The sequence below is a fragment of the Motacilla alba genome, chromosome 24 (genome assembly GCF_015832195.1).
Source record: "Motacilla alba alba isolate MOTALB_02 chromosome 24, Motacilla_alba_V1.0_pri, whole genome shotgun sequence".
NCBI classification, from domain to species: Eukaryota; Metazoa; Chordata; class Aves; order Passeriformes; family Motacillidae; genus Motacilla; species Motacilla alba.
The window spans coordinates 921,231-937,864 of NC_052039.1; the positions used below are offsets into that span (position 1 = coordinate 921,231).

A 16,634-nucleotide genomic window follows, 5' to 3' on the forward strand; every position below is an offset into this window, starting at 1 on the left:
CACCTTACAGTGAATTCATAAGGAAATAGGATCCTAATAATCCTCCCTGGGAATATTTTCTGGATTATACAACATTAGGTGTAAAACTGGAGTGGAAGAAAATATTTGCTAGTGGAATTATCAAAGTGTTGTGGGGCTCTGAGCAACCTGATCTAGGGGGTGGCATCCTGCCCTGGTGCAAGGGTTGGAATGAGATGATCTTTAAGGACCCTTCCCGCCCGCACCACTCTGGGATTCTGTGATTCCATGACAATTTCAGCATGGACTCAGGGCTGGCTGTGCTGCCTTTAGGAGCCAAGGCCACTTTAACAGCCCCTTCCACTCAGAGTGGGTTTGTTTTCCTTACTGATAGGGGAGATAAAACTGTTGTTAATGGCAAGTGAGGGACGGAACCACTCCGACTCCAGCGGAAGAGCTTCCTACACTGTTGTGCTGAATTAGCATCCTTGGACTGAAGGCATTCCCAGCCTTTTGGATACTTCCGAAGCATTTGGGGGAGTGCTCCTGGCTTCACTGAGAAATGGATCACAGAATCCTGGGATGGCTTGGGTTGGAAGGAACCTTAAGGGTCATCTCATCCCAACGCCTTGCCACTGGCAGGAACACCTCCACCAGAGCAGGCTGCTTTGAGCCGTGTCCAGGCTGGCCTTGAACCATCCCAGAGATCTTTTGGAGGGCAAAAAGCAGAGCTGGTGCTTCATGGGCATCAAGTCCTCACAGCCTGGGCTGCCCTGGTGTTGAGCTGCTTTGGCCAGGAGAGCCAAGGCCTTGCAGCTGGAGAAACACCTCGGTGTGCTCTGTCCCCACACCAAGCAAGGGTGGACCCTGTGATCCTCCTCCCAGCCCGGCTCCCAGCCCAGCCAGGGCCACGGGCCAGGGTCCCACGGGGCCGCCCACATCCGTGGCCAAGCCTCCCTGCTTTTCCCCACGTGTCCCCTCCTTTGCCTGCTCTTCTCCCGGTGGAGAACCCCACAGGAAAACGTTTTCTGTGAGCGCTTTCCGAGCCGTCTTCCAGGCCCACGCTCAGAGGAAGGGGGCTTGGGGAGGAGGAGGAGGAGAAGGGGGGAAAGTAAAGCTGACCAGGCCCGGCCCGATGGCTTCTCCAGCTGCAGAGCATTTTCTGAGCGAAGCTTTTTTTTTTCTAAATCTGCTGCTTTTTTTTTTTTTTCATGTCCTTTTATCCTATTTTTAACTGCGGCCTCCTTCCTTTTCTCAGCCTCCTCCAACACTTCCCCCTCCCCTGTGCTGCGCTGCCTCCCCCGCACGCTCTCGCTGAGATGAATGGGAGCCTTCTCACAGGGCATGCACAGCTGCTGCTCCTGCCTGCAGGACAGCCAGCCCTTCCCCGGGCCAGCCAGGCCTTCCCTGGGCCGGCCAGCCCTTCCCCGGGCCAGCCAGCCCTTCCCCGGGCCAGCCAGCCCTTCCCTGGGCCGGCCAGCCCTTCCCTGGGCCAGCCAGGCTCACCCCCGGGCCAGCCAGCCCTTCCCTGGGCCAGCCAGGCCTTCTCAGGGCCAGCCAGGCTCACCCCCAGGCCAGCCAGGCTCTCCTCACCCTCTTTAACAAACATGAACAGGCAAAGGAGGATGTGCAGGAAGGTGAAGGGAAGCAGGATGGGGGGAAATCGGGGTGAGCCCCACAGGGAGGGATGCACTGGATGGGAAATTATGCCATGGCTCAGAGAAAGCCCTGCACAAGATCCTGCCCTTCCCAACCTGCTGCCTGATTCCCTGACCCACAGCTCCCACAGGCCCAGGGGAGGCTCAGGGCTCTGGTGTCACCCTCTGGCCACTGAGGTGACAAGGCCTCTCTGGCTCTGGGACTGTTTAGGGCCTGGCTGGAATGGGGGTCTTTCACTTTTCCTTTGTGGATCCATGGGCTCCAGTTGAAGGTCAGTTCCAGCTGCTGTGCTAGGACACTCTGGGCTGCTGAAGAACACACATCATTTTGTCTGTTAAGGGCACTTTCCAGTCTGTTGGTGGAGAGAGGAGATCCCTCCATGCCTTGGGAATGAATTGCAGGGCTGTGGGATGCCCGTGGTGTATTTGAATCTGCTGGAAGCATGAGCAGCCTCTGCTTTGCTCTCAGGCCAGTGGGAGCTGGAGTGCCTGGCTCCTGTGGATCCTGTTGTTTCCAGGTGAGGAAAACACACCCAGGGGTTCCCATGACACGTAGTGGTGCTGGGACCTGCTGCAGCTCAGCACTTGGAGAGGATTATTTGCACTGAGGCAACAGAATGACAAAAATCCAGGTTTTCAGTTTTCCATTTGTTTCCTGCCTGACTCTGGAAAATTCCCTGTGCTGCCTGTCCAAGACAAAACCCCAGGGAGCTCCCTGTGCCTTGGTCATCAGCAGAGAATGAGCTCAGAGCTCTTTTCCCACTTGAGCTGCAGAGTCAGCTGGGGATGAGGGACTGCGCTCAGAACAGGGCCTTGGGCCCTGGGATGAGGCTGGGGCAAAGCTGGTGTGTGGGTTTTGGGAGAAGCCTGGAGATTTGTTGTGATTCCCAGGTATAACAGGGGGGTGGGAGCTCAGCAAGAGGCAAAACTCAAGTTTGGGAGCTGCAAAAATGAGCAGCAGCACCGAGAGCTCCAGAGTGCCTTGGGGAAGGGACAATGGGATGTCCAGGAAGAAGGGACCTGAGCCACAACCTGGCCAAGGTTTCTGTGATGCCTTGAGGCTGCCTGCAGAAGAGGTCTTGTTTTGGGGTGCCCTTGGAGCAGGACTGACTCCTCTATAGGGATGGAGTGAGCTGGATGTACCTGCTGGATTTTCCAGAGGAGGAAACCATCCTGCACTGCCAAACACTTCAGACAGACCACACAAAGCAAAACTGGGGGGTGGGAGATGTGGTGTTTGAGCTTTCTCAAGAAAATTCCTCAGAACTGTGACCTGTGGGCACACTGGGCAGCAGAGCACCCTCTCCAGAGGGTTTGGTCGCCCGTGGCCAGCCCTTGTGGCAGCACTAAGTGGGGCTTTGCTGGGCTGGTGAGGAGCAGGGAAGGCAGCAGAAGTGAGCAGAGATACTTGGAACAGGCTTCCCAGAGAAGTGGTGGAATCCCTGTCCCTTGAAATGTACAAAAAATGTGTCAATGTGGCACTGGGGGACACAGTTTACTGGTGAACCTGGCAGTGCTGGGGGAATGGTTGGACTGAATGATCTTAGAGGGTTTCTCCAGTCTCTAGGATTGTCTGTTTGTGTTTTCTCCCTGGATGGACAGTGGGATGCCAGGAGAGCACAGCAGGGCAGGCAGAGGGGCTGTGGGGATTGGGGAATCCAGGACCCTGCAAACAGCCTGATCCTTTCAGCTGCTGGCAGCTCAGAGCACCTCTCTCTCCCTCCAGATGTTCCTTGTGTTTATGGCTGCTGCAGCAAGAGCCTGAACTCTCTCATTAATGCGTTTCTCTCTCTCTTCCTCACATCGAAGCCAGAAGTCTCAGCTCCGAGGCTGCAGCTGGGAAGGAGCTGGGGTGAGGGGTGGGAGAGGGGAGGGAGGTGTGCGCCAGCCTCTCGGCCCATTCAACTCCCCCTCCGCCTCCCTCCCCCCGAGTCCTCCCAAAATACACATGCCCTGCAAAAAGAAAAACACTGGCAGATTTTTTATTTCAGAAAGTAAACACTTAGGCCATGGGGGTCTGGAGGTTATGGGAAAAGAGGAAACCATTGGGCTAATCAGGCCGGGACACACTTCCCCTGCTGAAATAAAGCAGAAATCGCTGCCTCACAGGGCGCCGCTGTGGTTAACCCTGGGGCTGCCAGTGCCATGGAGCATTTTCCCTCGATCCCTGGGATCTGGTGCCTTGTGGTTCACTCTGCTGCTCCCAGTGCTGGGAGCCCAGCTCTGCCCACTCATTTTCCAGCAGTCCCTGGGATTTTGGGGCTCATGGTTAACCCTAGGGCTGCCAGTGCCACGGGGCTCTGCGGGCTGGACCTTGCCCGCAGGTTTTCCCTCAATCCCTTGGTTTTGGTGCCTCGTGGTTCACCCTGGTGCTGCCAGTGCTGCGGAGCCCTGGGAGCCCAGAGCTGCCCACATGTTTTCCCTCAATCCCAGTTTTTGGGGTGGAAGGGGAGTCAGCACTGTACAGCAGTCCTGTGGCCCTTTGGGAATGAGCTATTGGGAATTTTTAGTCGGAAATGAAGTTTTTCTCTGGTTTACGAGCCATCCTATAGAATTTCATCGTTATTCTTGCCTGAGAACTCTGCCTGTCGGCTGCAAACCTCTGCAGAGAGGAAATCTCTCTCTGCTTGGATCAGCGGGATTTGGGCAATTTCTGCAGAGCTTTGAAAGGTTTTCAGAAAGCTCTATTTTCCCATCCTTGCCAGATTTGCATGAGGTGTATAAATGATTAGATCATGGATTCTTCGGTCACAAACCGTCCAGGGAGGGATCCTTCCTGCTCTCTTTTACTCCAGAGTCTGTAGAGGACATGGAATGTGGGATCTGGCCGGGAGATGGGAGACCCTGGGTGCTCCCACAGGACAAGGAATGGTCTCAGCCCAGGTGAGAGCCCAGGGGCCCTTGTAGCAGCTTACAAAGAGATCCCAATTATCCTTCTCAGAGCCTGGCCTTGGACTTCCCCCGAGCTCTGCACACTGGGAATGGGAATGGGAGTGGGAATAGGAATGGGTGTCACTCCCAGCTCTCACACCTTTTGCAGTTCTGTGTGCTTTTGGAAAGGCTGGCTCTCAAAGCAGAACATTTATAAATGAATATTAGAGACTGGCCATTGCTGGGAGCCGGGTCTGTTCCATCAGACCTCATCCCAGGGACTGCTGAGTCCCTTTGCATCCTGCCCGGCTGGGATGGTCAGAGGACCCGAGGAGACTTTGCACCCAGATCCCTGTTGCCCCCAGGAACTCCAAATCTTATCCCAATGTCCACACTGCCGGGTCCCTGAGGGAATTCCCAGCACCCTGAGCTGTCCCCCAAGCCTTCCCCCTGCCTGGAGTCACTGAGCAGGGCCTGAAAGCAAAAGCCAGCACGGAACAATCTCTGGCCAAGGGAAAGTGATCTTTCCATCAGAGCTGAGAAGGTTTTCCCTCAGTCCTGGGAGTGTGAGCGGGGGTGGTGAAAGGTGCCGTCACCGGTTCCTTGAGCCATCAGCCGCGCTCTTGCAACATTCCCACCAGGAGGCAAATCCCAGATAGCCGCAGTAGGGGAGCTGCAGACCTGCCCGGTCCCACCCTGCTATCTCAAGAATGCATTTGAACAAGAGCTGTTTCTGCAGCCTCTGGAGGTCGGGGTTTCAGATGGAAATCAGGCTCCAGAGACAGTCCCACGGGGCAAATTTCAGGATTTTTGGAGTTGGTGTTCAGCACAGATAAGCCCTTGAGAGCACAGATACTTTATCTGAGCCTTATCTGAGCTATTTGCATCACTTCAGCTTGAGAAACTGCTGTCAGACGTTTGGGGGAGGGAGGGGGGCAATTAGGATGGTCTTTCGGTTCTTTTAATTGTTATTTCCATCACAGAGACACTTCCAGAAGGATGGGACTGTCCTGTGCCCCAGCACAGCTCTGGGAGCTTGTCCAGGCTGGAGAGGGAAAGAGCAGGAAGAAGTGCCAGGCTTAGAGAAGCGAGGAGAGCATTAGGAGGGATATTCCTTGGAAGCCCTGTAAGGGATTGCATCTCTCTGTTCTCCTTCTAAAATGAGACAGAAATCAGCCCAGGCTGCCCCTGCTGCCAATTGGGAATGGAAGTGATTCCTCCTTTTCTGAGCAGAGCCAGGGCTGAGCTTTCCAAAGGAGCTCTCTGCACCTCCTTTTCCAGAGGCTGCTCTGTGCCTGTGATGTTTCTCACCTTACCTGGAGCCTCTGGGGGAAATACTGATCTCTTGCTGCTCTCCCAGACCCCTCTTCATCCCAGCTTTGCAGCAATCAGCTGTTGGACTGCAAGGACCCTGCAGGGCAACCTCCTCTTCCCAGAGCTTCACCCAAGCTCCCGGTCCTGGTGACCCTTCCCAGCACCCATGGGCGTGGAAACAGAGAAATGCCTTTCTCCCAGCTCTATGTGATTCACTCTCCAGAATGGTTTGGGCTGGAGGCTCTTAAAGCTCATAAGGTGTCTCTGGTCAGGGACACCTTCCACTGGAGCAGGCTGCTCCAAGTCCTGTCCAGCCTGGCTTTTTATGGCAGAAGGGTTCTCAGGGATAATATCTAGGAGTCCAGACTGATCTTACTGCTGGGGTTTGGAAGACCTTGGCTGTATCACTTACCAGAAAGTCTTTCGGCATCTAAACCCCACTGCCTTCCCTTCGAGTGAGATCCCTAAATCCCTGCAGCCGCTCCTGTGAGCCCCTGCACAGCAGTTTCTCACGTTGGAGATGCAGATGATTAATTCAGTGCACATTTTATTGCCATACTTAATTCAGTGAGGTCAGCAGAGTGGCTGAGGGTCCCTGGAGAGCGGGGCTGTGCAAGTGCTTCAGATTACACACAAAAAGAGACGTCTGAAGTGAGCCCTGGCTGCTGGCGTGGCCGGCCCTGGAGCTGCCTGCAGCCTCCCCAGCACGTGCTGGAGTTTCCCAGCCCTCCGGATGGACCTTCCCCCGTGGGATTTGGGATCAATAGGCTTTGGAAAAGCTGCACTGGGTCAGTTGTTGGCTGTTTGACCAGAGCTGGACCGTGGTTCCTCTCTGTGCAGCTGGTCCTGGGAGGGACGGGCCCCTGTGGAAGCAGGCAGGGATAACGGGGCCCTGCGTGTGCTGGGATGATGGCTCCTGTGGGGGACAGTCATGGCACACTCCAAAATGGCTTCAGGGAGGTGTGTGAACAGCTGGGGATGCAGGGTGCACTTTGCACATGGGCTTACTTCCAGGTTTAGGCTCTCACAAGGAGCTTCTCCGTGCCCTGGGAGCTGCCTTTGGAAACCTCTGATCTCCAAAGGTCAGACAGGGCTTCTCTTTCGATGTTTTTCCTTCCCCTGTGATGCTGCAAGGGCAGGTTGGGATGCAAATCCGGGATCTCCACAAATCCCTGTCAGGAGGGTGGAGCCCAGTGGGGATTGGTCTTTTCAGAGGGGTGACAAGGGACTGGACAAGGGAAAACAGCCTCAAGTTGTGCCAGGGTTTGGTGTTTAGGAAAAACAGAGAAAATTAACTGCTCCACCAAAGGGGAGATTTGATTTCTAAAGAGATCCAGCCCAAACTCCTTCTCCTTAACTCAGCAGCAGTTCTTTTTCAGAAGTCAGGAATGCCTTTCTCGCAGGTCAGTGTGATTCACTCTCCACATCTGAGGTTCAAGTTGGGCCAGGGAGCTCTTGCTTGGTCAAACTGATGTCAGTGCTGAGGTAGAAAAGGAAAAAAGAAGAGATGCCCCAAGGGAGCCTGTTCATGGAAAAATTCTAATTTGGTCAGTTCCAGGCATCTTGCAGAGGCTTCTGCGCTTGGGAGATTTCAACCCAGTTTTCCAGACTCCAGAGACAGGACTAATTCTGGAAGGCACTGATGGAAATAAAGCTGGCATCTCCTCCTGCCCTGAACCAGCTCCTCACCACCAACTACCCTGGGGTACCTGTGACATCTCCAGAGCGACCGGAGCTGCTCTTCCCTGCTTTGCATCCAGCCCCTGCCTGACCCCTGCCTAACCCCAGGAAAGCAGAGGCCTCGTGTGTCTGGCAGCTCTGGCTGTGTTTCCATCCAGGCAAACAGCCACTCTGTGGAAGTAGGAGCAGTTTTCCTTGCTCTGCAGTAATCAGACTGACAGGATAATGAGGCAGCCCAGTAGCTTTGCTTTGCCTTCTCCTTGTGCCGAGTCCCAGGCTGGGTGTCAGCTCAGTCCCCGTATCTTGAAGAAAAAAAACCTCTTTTTTTTCTCTTTTCTCCTTGTTGCTGCCAAAACTGACAGATTGTTGGGCAGAAATCATCAATATTTTGTCAAAACCAAATCCAAATATTTCCAGCCAAGCCTCAGCGTTTTCTGGTGCTGATGCTCAAACAAATCTCCGTGGGAAATGCCAGCGGGGAAAGCAGATGGAGCAATGGGCTGCAATGTTCTGCTGTCCTGGCTCTCTGCTTGGGATGTGTGGCTGAGGGGCTGCGAGGAGCAGGGTGGTTGAACCCAGAAGCTAAATTTGGGCTGCTCTGTGTTTATTCAGAGCACAGTGGTGTAAACAGCCGTGCTCTTCTGGCCTGCACGAGCAGCCTGGCCTGGGCAGCTCATCCCACAGAGTCTGGAGCGCAGCAAGCACCAAAATTCCCTCCGTGCTTTCCAGGAGCAGGATGTGCTGCTTCACCCCAGCCACACTCCAAGCTCAGGGAATACTTTGAGAGCTTTCACCCACCTGCTGCTGCCTGGCTGTGATCACCCTGCCCTTCTCCCCCACATTTGCCCCCAGCCCCTTCGTTTAGCACAGCCACACTTCCACAACCATCCCTCTTCCCAAATCCCTGCCCCGGGGCCTCACAGCTCCAGTGGCGCTGGATCATGGCGGGAGGACTTTCCCCTCCACAACCACCTGAAGTCAGGGTTTTTGGGGCTCTCCCACGCCTGCCAAGAGCACCTCGCCCTCACTGGCCGTCGCTGCTGCTCCTCACTTCATTAGCACCAGGGATGTTTATAAATGGCAGGATAATATTTTTCGTTTCCAGTTTGGGTTTCCAGGGCAGCCACTTTCTGAAGCACTTAGGAAGTTTAGAGAAGACAAGGTTATATAAACGGTTTCCCCCCCTGGGCCCTTATTAATCAAGTGGCTGTGGAGCCATTCCCAGAGCTCTGGGATTGAGGGCACTGGCTGGGTGAGGGGAGGCAGCTTTTTCTTGGCTCCTGCCCTTTATTTGGGAGTTTGGGATGAATGGAGCTCTCAGACCTGCCTGTGGGGTTTGAAGCTGCTGGAGGGCTCAGGAGGCTGCTCCTGGGTTATGTTAAACTGGGTTTGGGTCTGGACTCCTGTGTGGCCCCTTCTGGGCCTTCAGGTGAGCCATGACATCTCTTTTAATGATGTTTTTCCTGGCCCTGTGGGTGTATCCCTGTAAAACTTGGTTATTTGGTGTAAAACCTTTGTATTTCCTGAGTGCAGGGCAAATATGATTTCAACAACAGCGTGCATCAAGTTGATCCCTGGTGCATTCCTAAAGCTTCCCAGCCTTTTCCCACCCAAGCTCCACCAGGAGCCACTCCCCAGGGTGGGTTTGGAAAACAGGACCAAGTTTTGGTTGCCATTAGAACAAAACCAAGCTCTGCCTCCTCCTCCTCCTCTGTGTCCTTCCTCCTGCTGCCTCCTCTCCCTCTCCACAAGGGATGAGGAATGGGGATTTTGTGTTTTCCTTGAGTGGATGGAGCTCTGTCTGCAGCAGCAGGCCCAGCTGCTTCCAGCCCGTAGCTGCAGGTCCAGAGGAAATCAGCTCATTAATCTGCTGCCCCACCTTCCCAGTCCTCGAGGCAGGCTCTCCCAGTGTGAAAATGATGATTGAAATAGCCAGAGGTGGGAAATGATGATTTAAAGGGGGTAAAAGGGATACTTGCAACTGTTGCTGGCTGGGGCCTTGACAGAAGGGAACTGAATTTCTTCCGGGTCTTGGGAGCGTGTGAGGAAAGGTGCTGAACATCTGGAGTGATTTAGGAGTTCTGGGCTGTTGTGCTGGAGCTCAGCCCGAGGAGCAGGGCTGGGACAGGGAGAGAATCCTGCCATGGCTTTTGGCTCGAGCTGCTGCAGGTTGGGTGTTCAGAAGGTCCATGTCCACCTCCCCAGGGATGGTTGTGGTGGCCCAGGACATTTCAGGCAGCCCTGGGGTGTTTGATGCATCATCTGAGTGGATTTTCTTCACTTCCCAGAACTCCTTTTTGGATTGGAAGGAAACTCCAAGCCCCAGAGGTCATTTTGTTTCATCTCACAGAACACAAATCAGCTTCCCAGCTTCCCTTTGGCCTCATCCTTATCCAAGACCTTCCCCTCCTACAGAATCCTCCTCGCGGAGGTGAACTAACTGGGTGAAAAGAGCTTGTTAACAAATTACTTTTAATAGGCCTTTTTTTTTTCCATTTTGCAATTCCTTCCCATACTAAAAGTGCAAAAATAGAAAGTTTTTACTCTGGTTGAATGACACAACATTTTCCTTGTTTATTTTCTTTCCACTGCTTTAACCCATCGAGAAGTGTGGGAAAAGGAAAAAAAAAACCTACAACAAACTGCTCTGTATCAGCCAGGAACATATTTAGAAAAAATATTTGCATCTGATTTTTTCTTCCAGCCACCAGCAAAGCATGAAAAATAATAAATAAATCCTCTGTTTTCACGGCTTTTGCTGCAGGCAGCTGGGAGGTGGATGGGGAAGCAGAGTGTGCTGAACCCTCCTGGATCCCAGGATCTCTGCTCAACAGCTTCCTGAGGATGGGATGAGGGAATGGCTTCAGCCTGGAGCAGGCTGGGTTTGATGGGATATTGGGTTAATCCCTGTGAGGGTGGGCAGGCCCTGGCACAAAGAAGCTGTGGCTGCCCCTGGATCCCTGGAAGTGTCCAAGGCCAGGCTGGACAGGGCTTGGAGCGACCTAGGGCAATGGAACCCATGGCAGGGCTGGCACTGGATGAGCTTTAACCTCTTAAACCCCCGAAATCCGCGGTGCTGCTGCCCGTGACTGTCCCGGGGTGACCGTGTCCCTCGGGAGCCGCAGCTCCCTGCCCAGCAGCTGTCTGCTCCCATTCACACCCGCAAGGATTTAGGACCTCGGCGAGCTAATCAGGAGACGCTCCCGGGGAGAGAGGCGTGTTATTTAATTAGCTGCACAATGGGCTGGCTGGGAGGCACGTGGTGGCTCTGATGGCAGGAGATAGATGTCCTTTTAGCCGGCCTAATTGTTGGGAAATAGCGGGGGCTTTGTTCAGCCCCAGCGTGGGCTCTGTGATCTCGCAGAGCCCAGGGGCTGCCCGCTTATAATTTTAGACAGATCTATTCAAGCCTGCCCTGCAGCGCGGGGCCGAACAAGCCGGGCATTGTTGTAGAGCCAGGAGCCGTGGCCAAGAAAACCACCCCGAAAAACCCAAACACGTGTAGGGAGGAATATTTCCCTGGCGCTTATTCACTGCCAGGCCAGGTTGCCAAGCGCGGACAATTGCGGGAGAGGAGGTTTCCAGCGCCGGGCGAGGGTTTTTCCTCTTTGAGAGGCATGGGCAGGCGGATCCCTCACCCAGGAGCCATGCTGGGGGTGGCTCTGCTGGCACAGCCTCTCTGGGGAGGGCACTCCAGGGCCGTGCGTCTCCTCCTGGAATTTCCGTGCTCTGGGCAGGGTGTACATGGGATAATGGTGCTCATCCCTGAATTATCTCTCCAGTGTGCGCCTGTCACCTCGTGGCCTTGGCAGGACAGTGGTTTGGGATGGAGAGACCTTCCTTGGCTGCTGCTGGATCTTGGTTGGTTGTGCCTAGCAGGGTCCTGTGGAACAAGGAATGGAAATCCCAGTTCTCTCTCCTAAATCTCTCTCTGGAGAGACCCCATCGTGGTCCCCAGCCCCTGAGCTTTTCCTTTGGGAGTGCTGAACTCCCAGCTCCTTGGGAAGGGAGAAAGTGTCATTAAAAAATAGGGATGGAGGCCCAAAGGTGGAAATATTGGCCAGGAATTAAACTTCCATCACTTGAACCCCCTGTCCTGGCCCTGGTGCTAACCCGGGGGGTCACTGCTGGCCTGGGGTTTATTTTCCTGAGCTGATCACTTCCAACTGGCTGCCAGCATGGGACTGTCCTGGTGGCTGCCACTTCTCAGGCTGTGGATTCCACACCAGAGCTTGGAGCTGGACTGACCTCCCTTGGGAGATGCTGGTGTGTCTCTTGGACCTCGGTAAAGTGAAACGTGGCTGTCCCTCAGTCTTTGGTGAAGCAGTGGGCGATGTTTTAGTGGTGGTGGGTTTTTGAAAGATGGAAAGGGCAGATAAGCATCAGTGATCACAGTCTGGATGTCAGGAGACCATTTATGAGCAATGATTCCTTTGGCTCTCCTTCCTAATCCCCCCATGTATCCCAGGGGAGGGAATTTCAAGGTCTACCAGGGATCAGTTCAGTAAGGAGAGACTGGTGGATGCCAAGAGCGCAGCCACAAGCAGAGCTGTGCTGCTTAAACCTGAGCTGGTTGCTTCGTTTGTGCTCTGAAGGAGAGAGATCTGAGCAAAGGCGAGAGAGGTGTCCTGCAGGTGGGATTTGATGGGTATTGGCTGCACGTGCTCGGTGTAATTGAGAATATCGGGAGTTCAACAGCAAAACCCTTCAGGATGTGTTTACCCAGAGCCCGGTGCTGTGACTGGAGGGGAGCGGGAAGATGTCCGGAGAGCAAACAGGGCTGCAGAGCAGCTTAGGAGGATTTTCCATCCAGCCCCTGCTTCCAGCAGGGACACGAGTGAGTGACAGCAGCCCTGCCAGCGGCATTCCCGTCGGGATGGCATTGCCGGAGCCCGGAGTAGCTCCTCAGGTTCGGGATCGGCTCCTCTGGGAAGGCAGGAGCGGGAGGCGCTTGGAGATGCTCGGGCAGCCGGAGAGGCTCGCTCGGGGTCCACAGTGTGTGACAGGGCAGTGACTCCCGCAGCCACGGGGCTCCGTGTGCCGAGCCCTGACCCCCGCTGGCCACAAAGCGGCTTTTGTGAGCCCTCCCCGCCGGGACTTAATGAGAGCAGGAGCCGCGGAGGCTCGGAGCCCGGGGACGGCCGCTGACAGGAGGGCATTGTGGCCGATGGCTCGGGGCTGGCCATCCCAGCGGGAACACTGCCCTGCTTCTCCTGCCCCCAGCGCCCAGCCTGGGGGATTCTCCGTGCCTCCAGCCCCGCAGCGAGGGGACCCCGGGGCCGCACTGGGGTGGGGTCAGCACCTCCGGGACCCTGCGCTGGCTCTGGGAGCGGCGCGGCTCCCGCAGCCCGCCCGGGGCACACGCAGGATGTGCCACTAAGGAGCTCTGCTTCCATGGCCGAGCCCAAAACGGGAGGCTGGAGTCAGCGGGGCTAACCCAGCCTCCTCTTACCAAAATACTCCAATACTTCCCAGCTATTACGGCGCTTGAAAGAGTTTCTCGTATCATTTTAAATTCCAGGAAAGGTATCTCCCAGGGGAACGGCCGCGGCAGCTGCCTGCTCTTTCCTCTCATTGCATAGGGCCGCCTCCACACCCAGGGCCACCTCCCTGCTCTTTCCTTTCTTGGAGTGGAGGCTGCTGCTCCTTCCAACAATGTCCCCGTTACGATAAATCCTTTCATGTCTCCGTTTCTCCCTGGAATTGCAGGACAGATTTTTTGGTTTTTGTTTTTCTTTTTTTTCTTTTTTTTTTTTTTCTTTTCTTTTTCCTTTCCCCTTTGCTCCTGATTTTTGTCTCATGCCCTCTGGGTATTGTTTACTTGACAAAACATCAAACCCAATCCCTGACCGCTCGCGGTCATTAAAAATCCCATGGCAGTTTTGGGGAAGGCTCCAATTTGGCTAATTACGTTCTGCCATAAATATCCCCCTGCAGTTTTAATTGGATATGGTGTTCTTCATTTCCTGGCCATTACAGCTGGGTGGATGCTCCACGTTATTACGTGGCCGTTGTATTTCACCCCATGTTTTGGTAGCAGCAGTGCTCGGAAAAGCTCCCTCTCCAGACCAGAAGTTACACCTAATTCCTGCTGGAACGAGAATGGGCAAATGCGAGGGAAAGGAGAAGCTGGCCCAGCTCCACGACATCTGAAGGGGAGCCAGCGCTGCCCTGGGCTGGGACAGGAGTGAATTTGGCCGTGGAGAAGTGAAAGAGCCATCCCAGCCAGGAGAGAGGTCATGGAAGAGCCGTCCTCGCATTCATCACAGCAAAGGCTCGGCTCTCCTAACACCTTTCCTCAGTGCTAAATGAATAATAATTATTCTTGTTCTGTTGCCCCAAGGTTAGTCAGCGGCCCTGGGAACAATGGGGCATTACTGCCCATCCTTTCTTTGTTCGCAGCATTGCAAGCAGTGGGGCTGCGCTGCGGAGGGAGGGCAGATGGTTATCGCCCACCTTTGGGCTGCAGGGCCGTTCTCCAGCCCGGCATCCTCCCTCCCGGCCAGAGCCCGAGTGGATATTCACGTTCCTAACGACACAGTGGAAAACGAGGGTGAGACTTGGATGGGGAAGAGGAAAGATTTTCCTAAAGCCTGTGAGCAGCAAATAGGAACCAGTTGCTGAGGCGAAGTCATGTTTGGCAGGTCTTGGACTCGGAATGGTCACATCCCAGCTGAAGAAACTAATCAATGGATTCCTTCCATGCCTTCTGCGAACACTGAGCCATTGAGCGACTCAGCTGGAGCTCAGAGCCAGGGCTTTCATGTTGCAGCTCAGAAGTGAACACAAATTAAGGCGGCTGCTGGGATGGAGTTCGAAGGAGAGATTCAGCTGCCCTGGGAGGAAACCTCTGTCCACAGCCACTCTCTTCTCTTCCTCCCCTTTGGGGATTTTTGCTCTGGTGTTACTTTTGGAAGCATTTCCAGTTTCCCTGCGTGTAGGGGTTGCCATGCGTTGCGCCAGCAAAATGGAACACAGGTTTGGGGGGGCACAAGGGGGTGAGGCACAGCTCAGAGCTCCTCCGCAGCCATCCTGCGCCAAGTTGGGCTCGGTGTCATTGGCTTTGTGGGATCAGGGCTCAGCCAAGATGCCAGGAGAGTGTGGATCTCTCCTAATACAAAACACACAGGCTGTGAAAAAGGTCTTTATTAGAGCCTCTGTCCTGGTCCAGAAGAGAAGGATCTCCAGTACAGGTGCCCTGGAGTTCAGCCAGTCCTCGAGACTGTAACACTGCAGGAGTGGCTGAGCCAAAAGGGGAGCCCAGGGGGGCAAGGCTACAGCAGAGACACCTCAGGGCACCCGCTGCCTCCTCTTGCTGCATCTCAATCTGTGGCAGCTCCCTCCGGGGCCTCTCTGCCCAGGAGAGCCTTGTGCTGTGTGCCACCAGCAGCCCGTCCCAGCCTGCGTTTGGGCAAGTCCCGGTGACCCCGCCGCGCCTCCTGCTCTGTTTCGGTCTGGGGGTTGTGGTTTGCTGCAGCCGCGCTCCGAGCGGGGCGAACGATCCACCCGGGGGGTCATTTCCATACGGTTGGGACCGCAGGTGCTTTCTGATGGCTCTGTCAGGCAGCTGCACAGAGCGGCACCCCCAGGCAGCCCCCTGCCCTCCCCGCCCTGGGATCCCAGCCCGGGAAGGGAAGGGAAGGGAAGGGAAGGGAAGGGAAGGGAAGGGAAGGGAAGGGAAGGGAAGGGAAGGGAAGGGAAGGGAAGGGAAGGGAAGGGCTGGGGGCTCTGATAGCTGCATCAGGTTTCTCTGCCCAAGCCTGCTCTGGAGGGATCAGAGATCAGATAGAGAGGCAGCTGTTTCTCCTGAATCCCCTTCTGATTTTCAGCTGGAAACGTTCTGCTAAATCTCTCTGTAGTTTCTTCCTTCAGTTGTTGCTGTACGGGGAAGAAAGAAACCCAAACCCAGGGCAGGTGCAAGCACATGATCCTGTCCCGGGGAGGGACCACATTTTATCCTTGCAGCAATCCTCTTTCCACCTTCGGATTTCCACGTTCATTCCTGTGGTAGGTTTCAAACCACCAGCTGAGGTTTCCAGCCCTGTGCTCTGCCTGAGCTCAGGTTCTCCCGAGCCCTCGGGAATCAGTGGAGGGAGGTTTTTCACCACAGCAAATTGCTGGTCCTACTCCACTGCTGCAGGAATAGGTTGTCCAGAACTGAGCTCGCAAGTAAATTGGAAACAAGATTGCCTGTAAAACTGGGAATGTGAGAGGCCATCACTGGGTGAGGAAGAGGAACTTGGGGCTGGAGCTCCCTGCTCAGCTTTGCCAGCTTTCAGCCCTCCTGCTGCCCGATCTGCCTGCCTTGGCAAAGCTGTGTGTGCAGCCAGAGCCTCCTCTCCTTGTTTGGCCCCGGCAACCTCGCAGTTCTTTCAGTTGCACAAACTCCCCTGCTATAAATACGCCCGTGCTGCCTGAGAAAGGCCCCACTGCAGAAGCGAAATGATCTGAGCTGCAACGTTTGCATCTGCAGCTCGTCTTTTGGGGCCTCGGGACGTTTCAGGGGTGTTTGCAAGCGGGACCCCGGTCCATCCTAAGGGCTGGGCACTGACTGTGACCCTGGACAGCTGCTCCCGCAGCCCCGTGTTCGCTTGAGCCCATCTTCGATGAGAGCAGCCTGATCTGTGCCGGAGTCGGAAGCTGTTAAAGACTTTCGGAGTGACAGAACCACAAGAGCTGGTTGCTAATGACTTTTTTTCTCCGTACCGGTAAGCTGCCATCTGTGAGTCATACTCTCCTTCTGCTGTGCCGTTTGTGGTCTCAAGTTTGTGTTACCTAAATACAATCAAACAGATTTCATGTGAAAACCGATATTCTTCTGTTAACTCCATGCCGTGCTCGCATGACACTCATCTTGCATCTTCAAGATGCTTTTTATCCAGTTCCCAACTCTCTTTGGCCTCCCACCTCTACCAAGCAGGTCAGGAACAGCCAGCCCTGGCTGTCACCCACCACAGCACAATGTGCACTGCCCTGGCCCGGCTGTGTCCCTGAGTTTGGATGTGCCTGTGGGTGGGCGAGGATCAGGCTGCTCTAGGCAGGATGATGGGAATGTGAAGGGGAGATGGGACTGTGAGGACATCATGTGAGCATGAAGGGGTGATGGGAGCCGAAGGGGTGAGTGTGAAAGGCAGCGGTTCATGTCGAGACAGG

At 54.9% G+C, this 16,634-nt stretch overlaps 1 protein-coding gene across 1 annotated transcript in view; it reads left to right on the forward strand.

Moving 5' to 3' along the window:
- ETS1 (ETS proto-oncogene 1, transcription factor) overlaps positions 1 to 16,634 on the forward strand; it is a 77,052-nt gene that overhangs the window by 12,782 nt on the left and 47,636 nt on the right. The window lies entirely within an intron of this gene.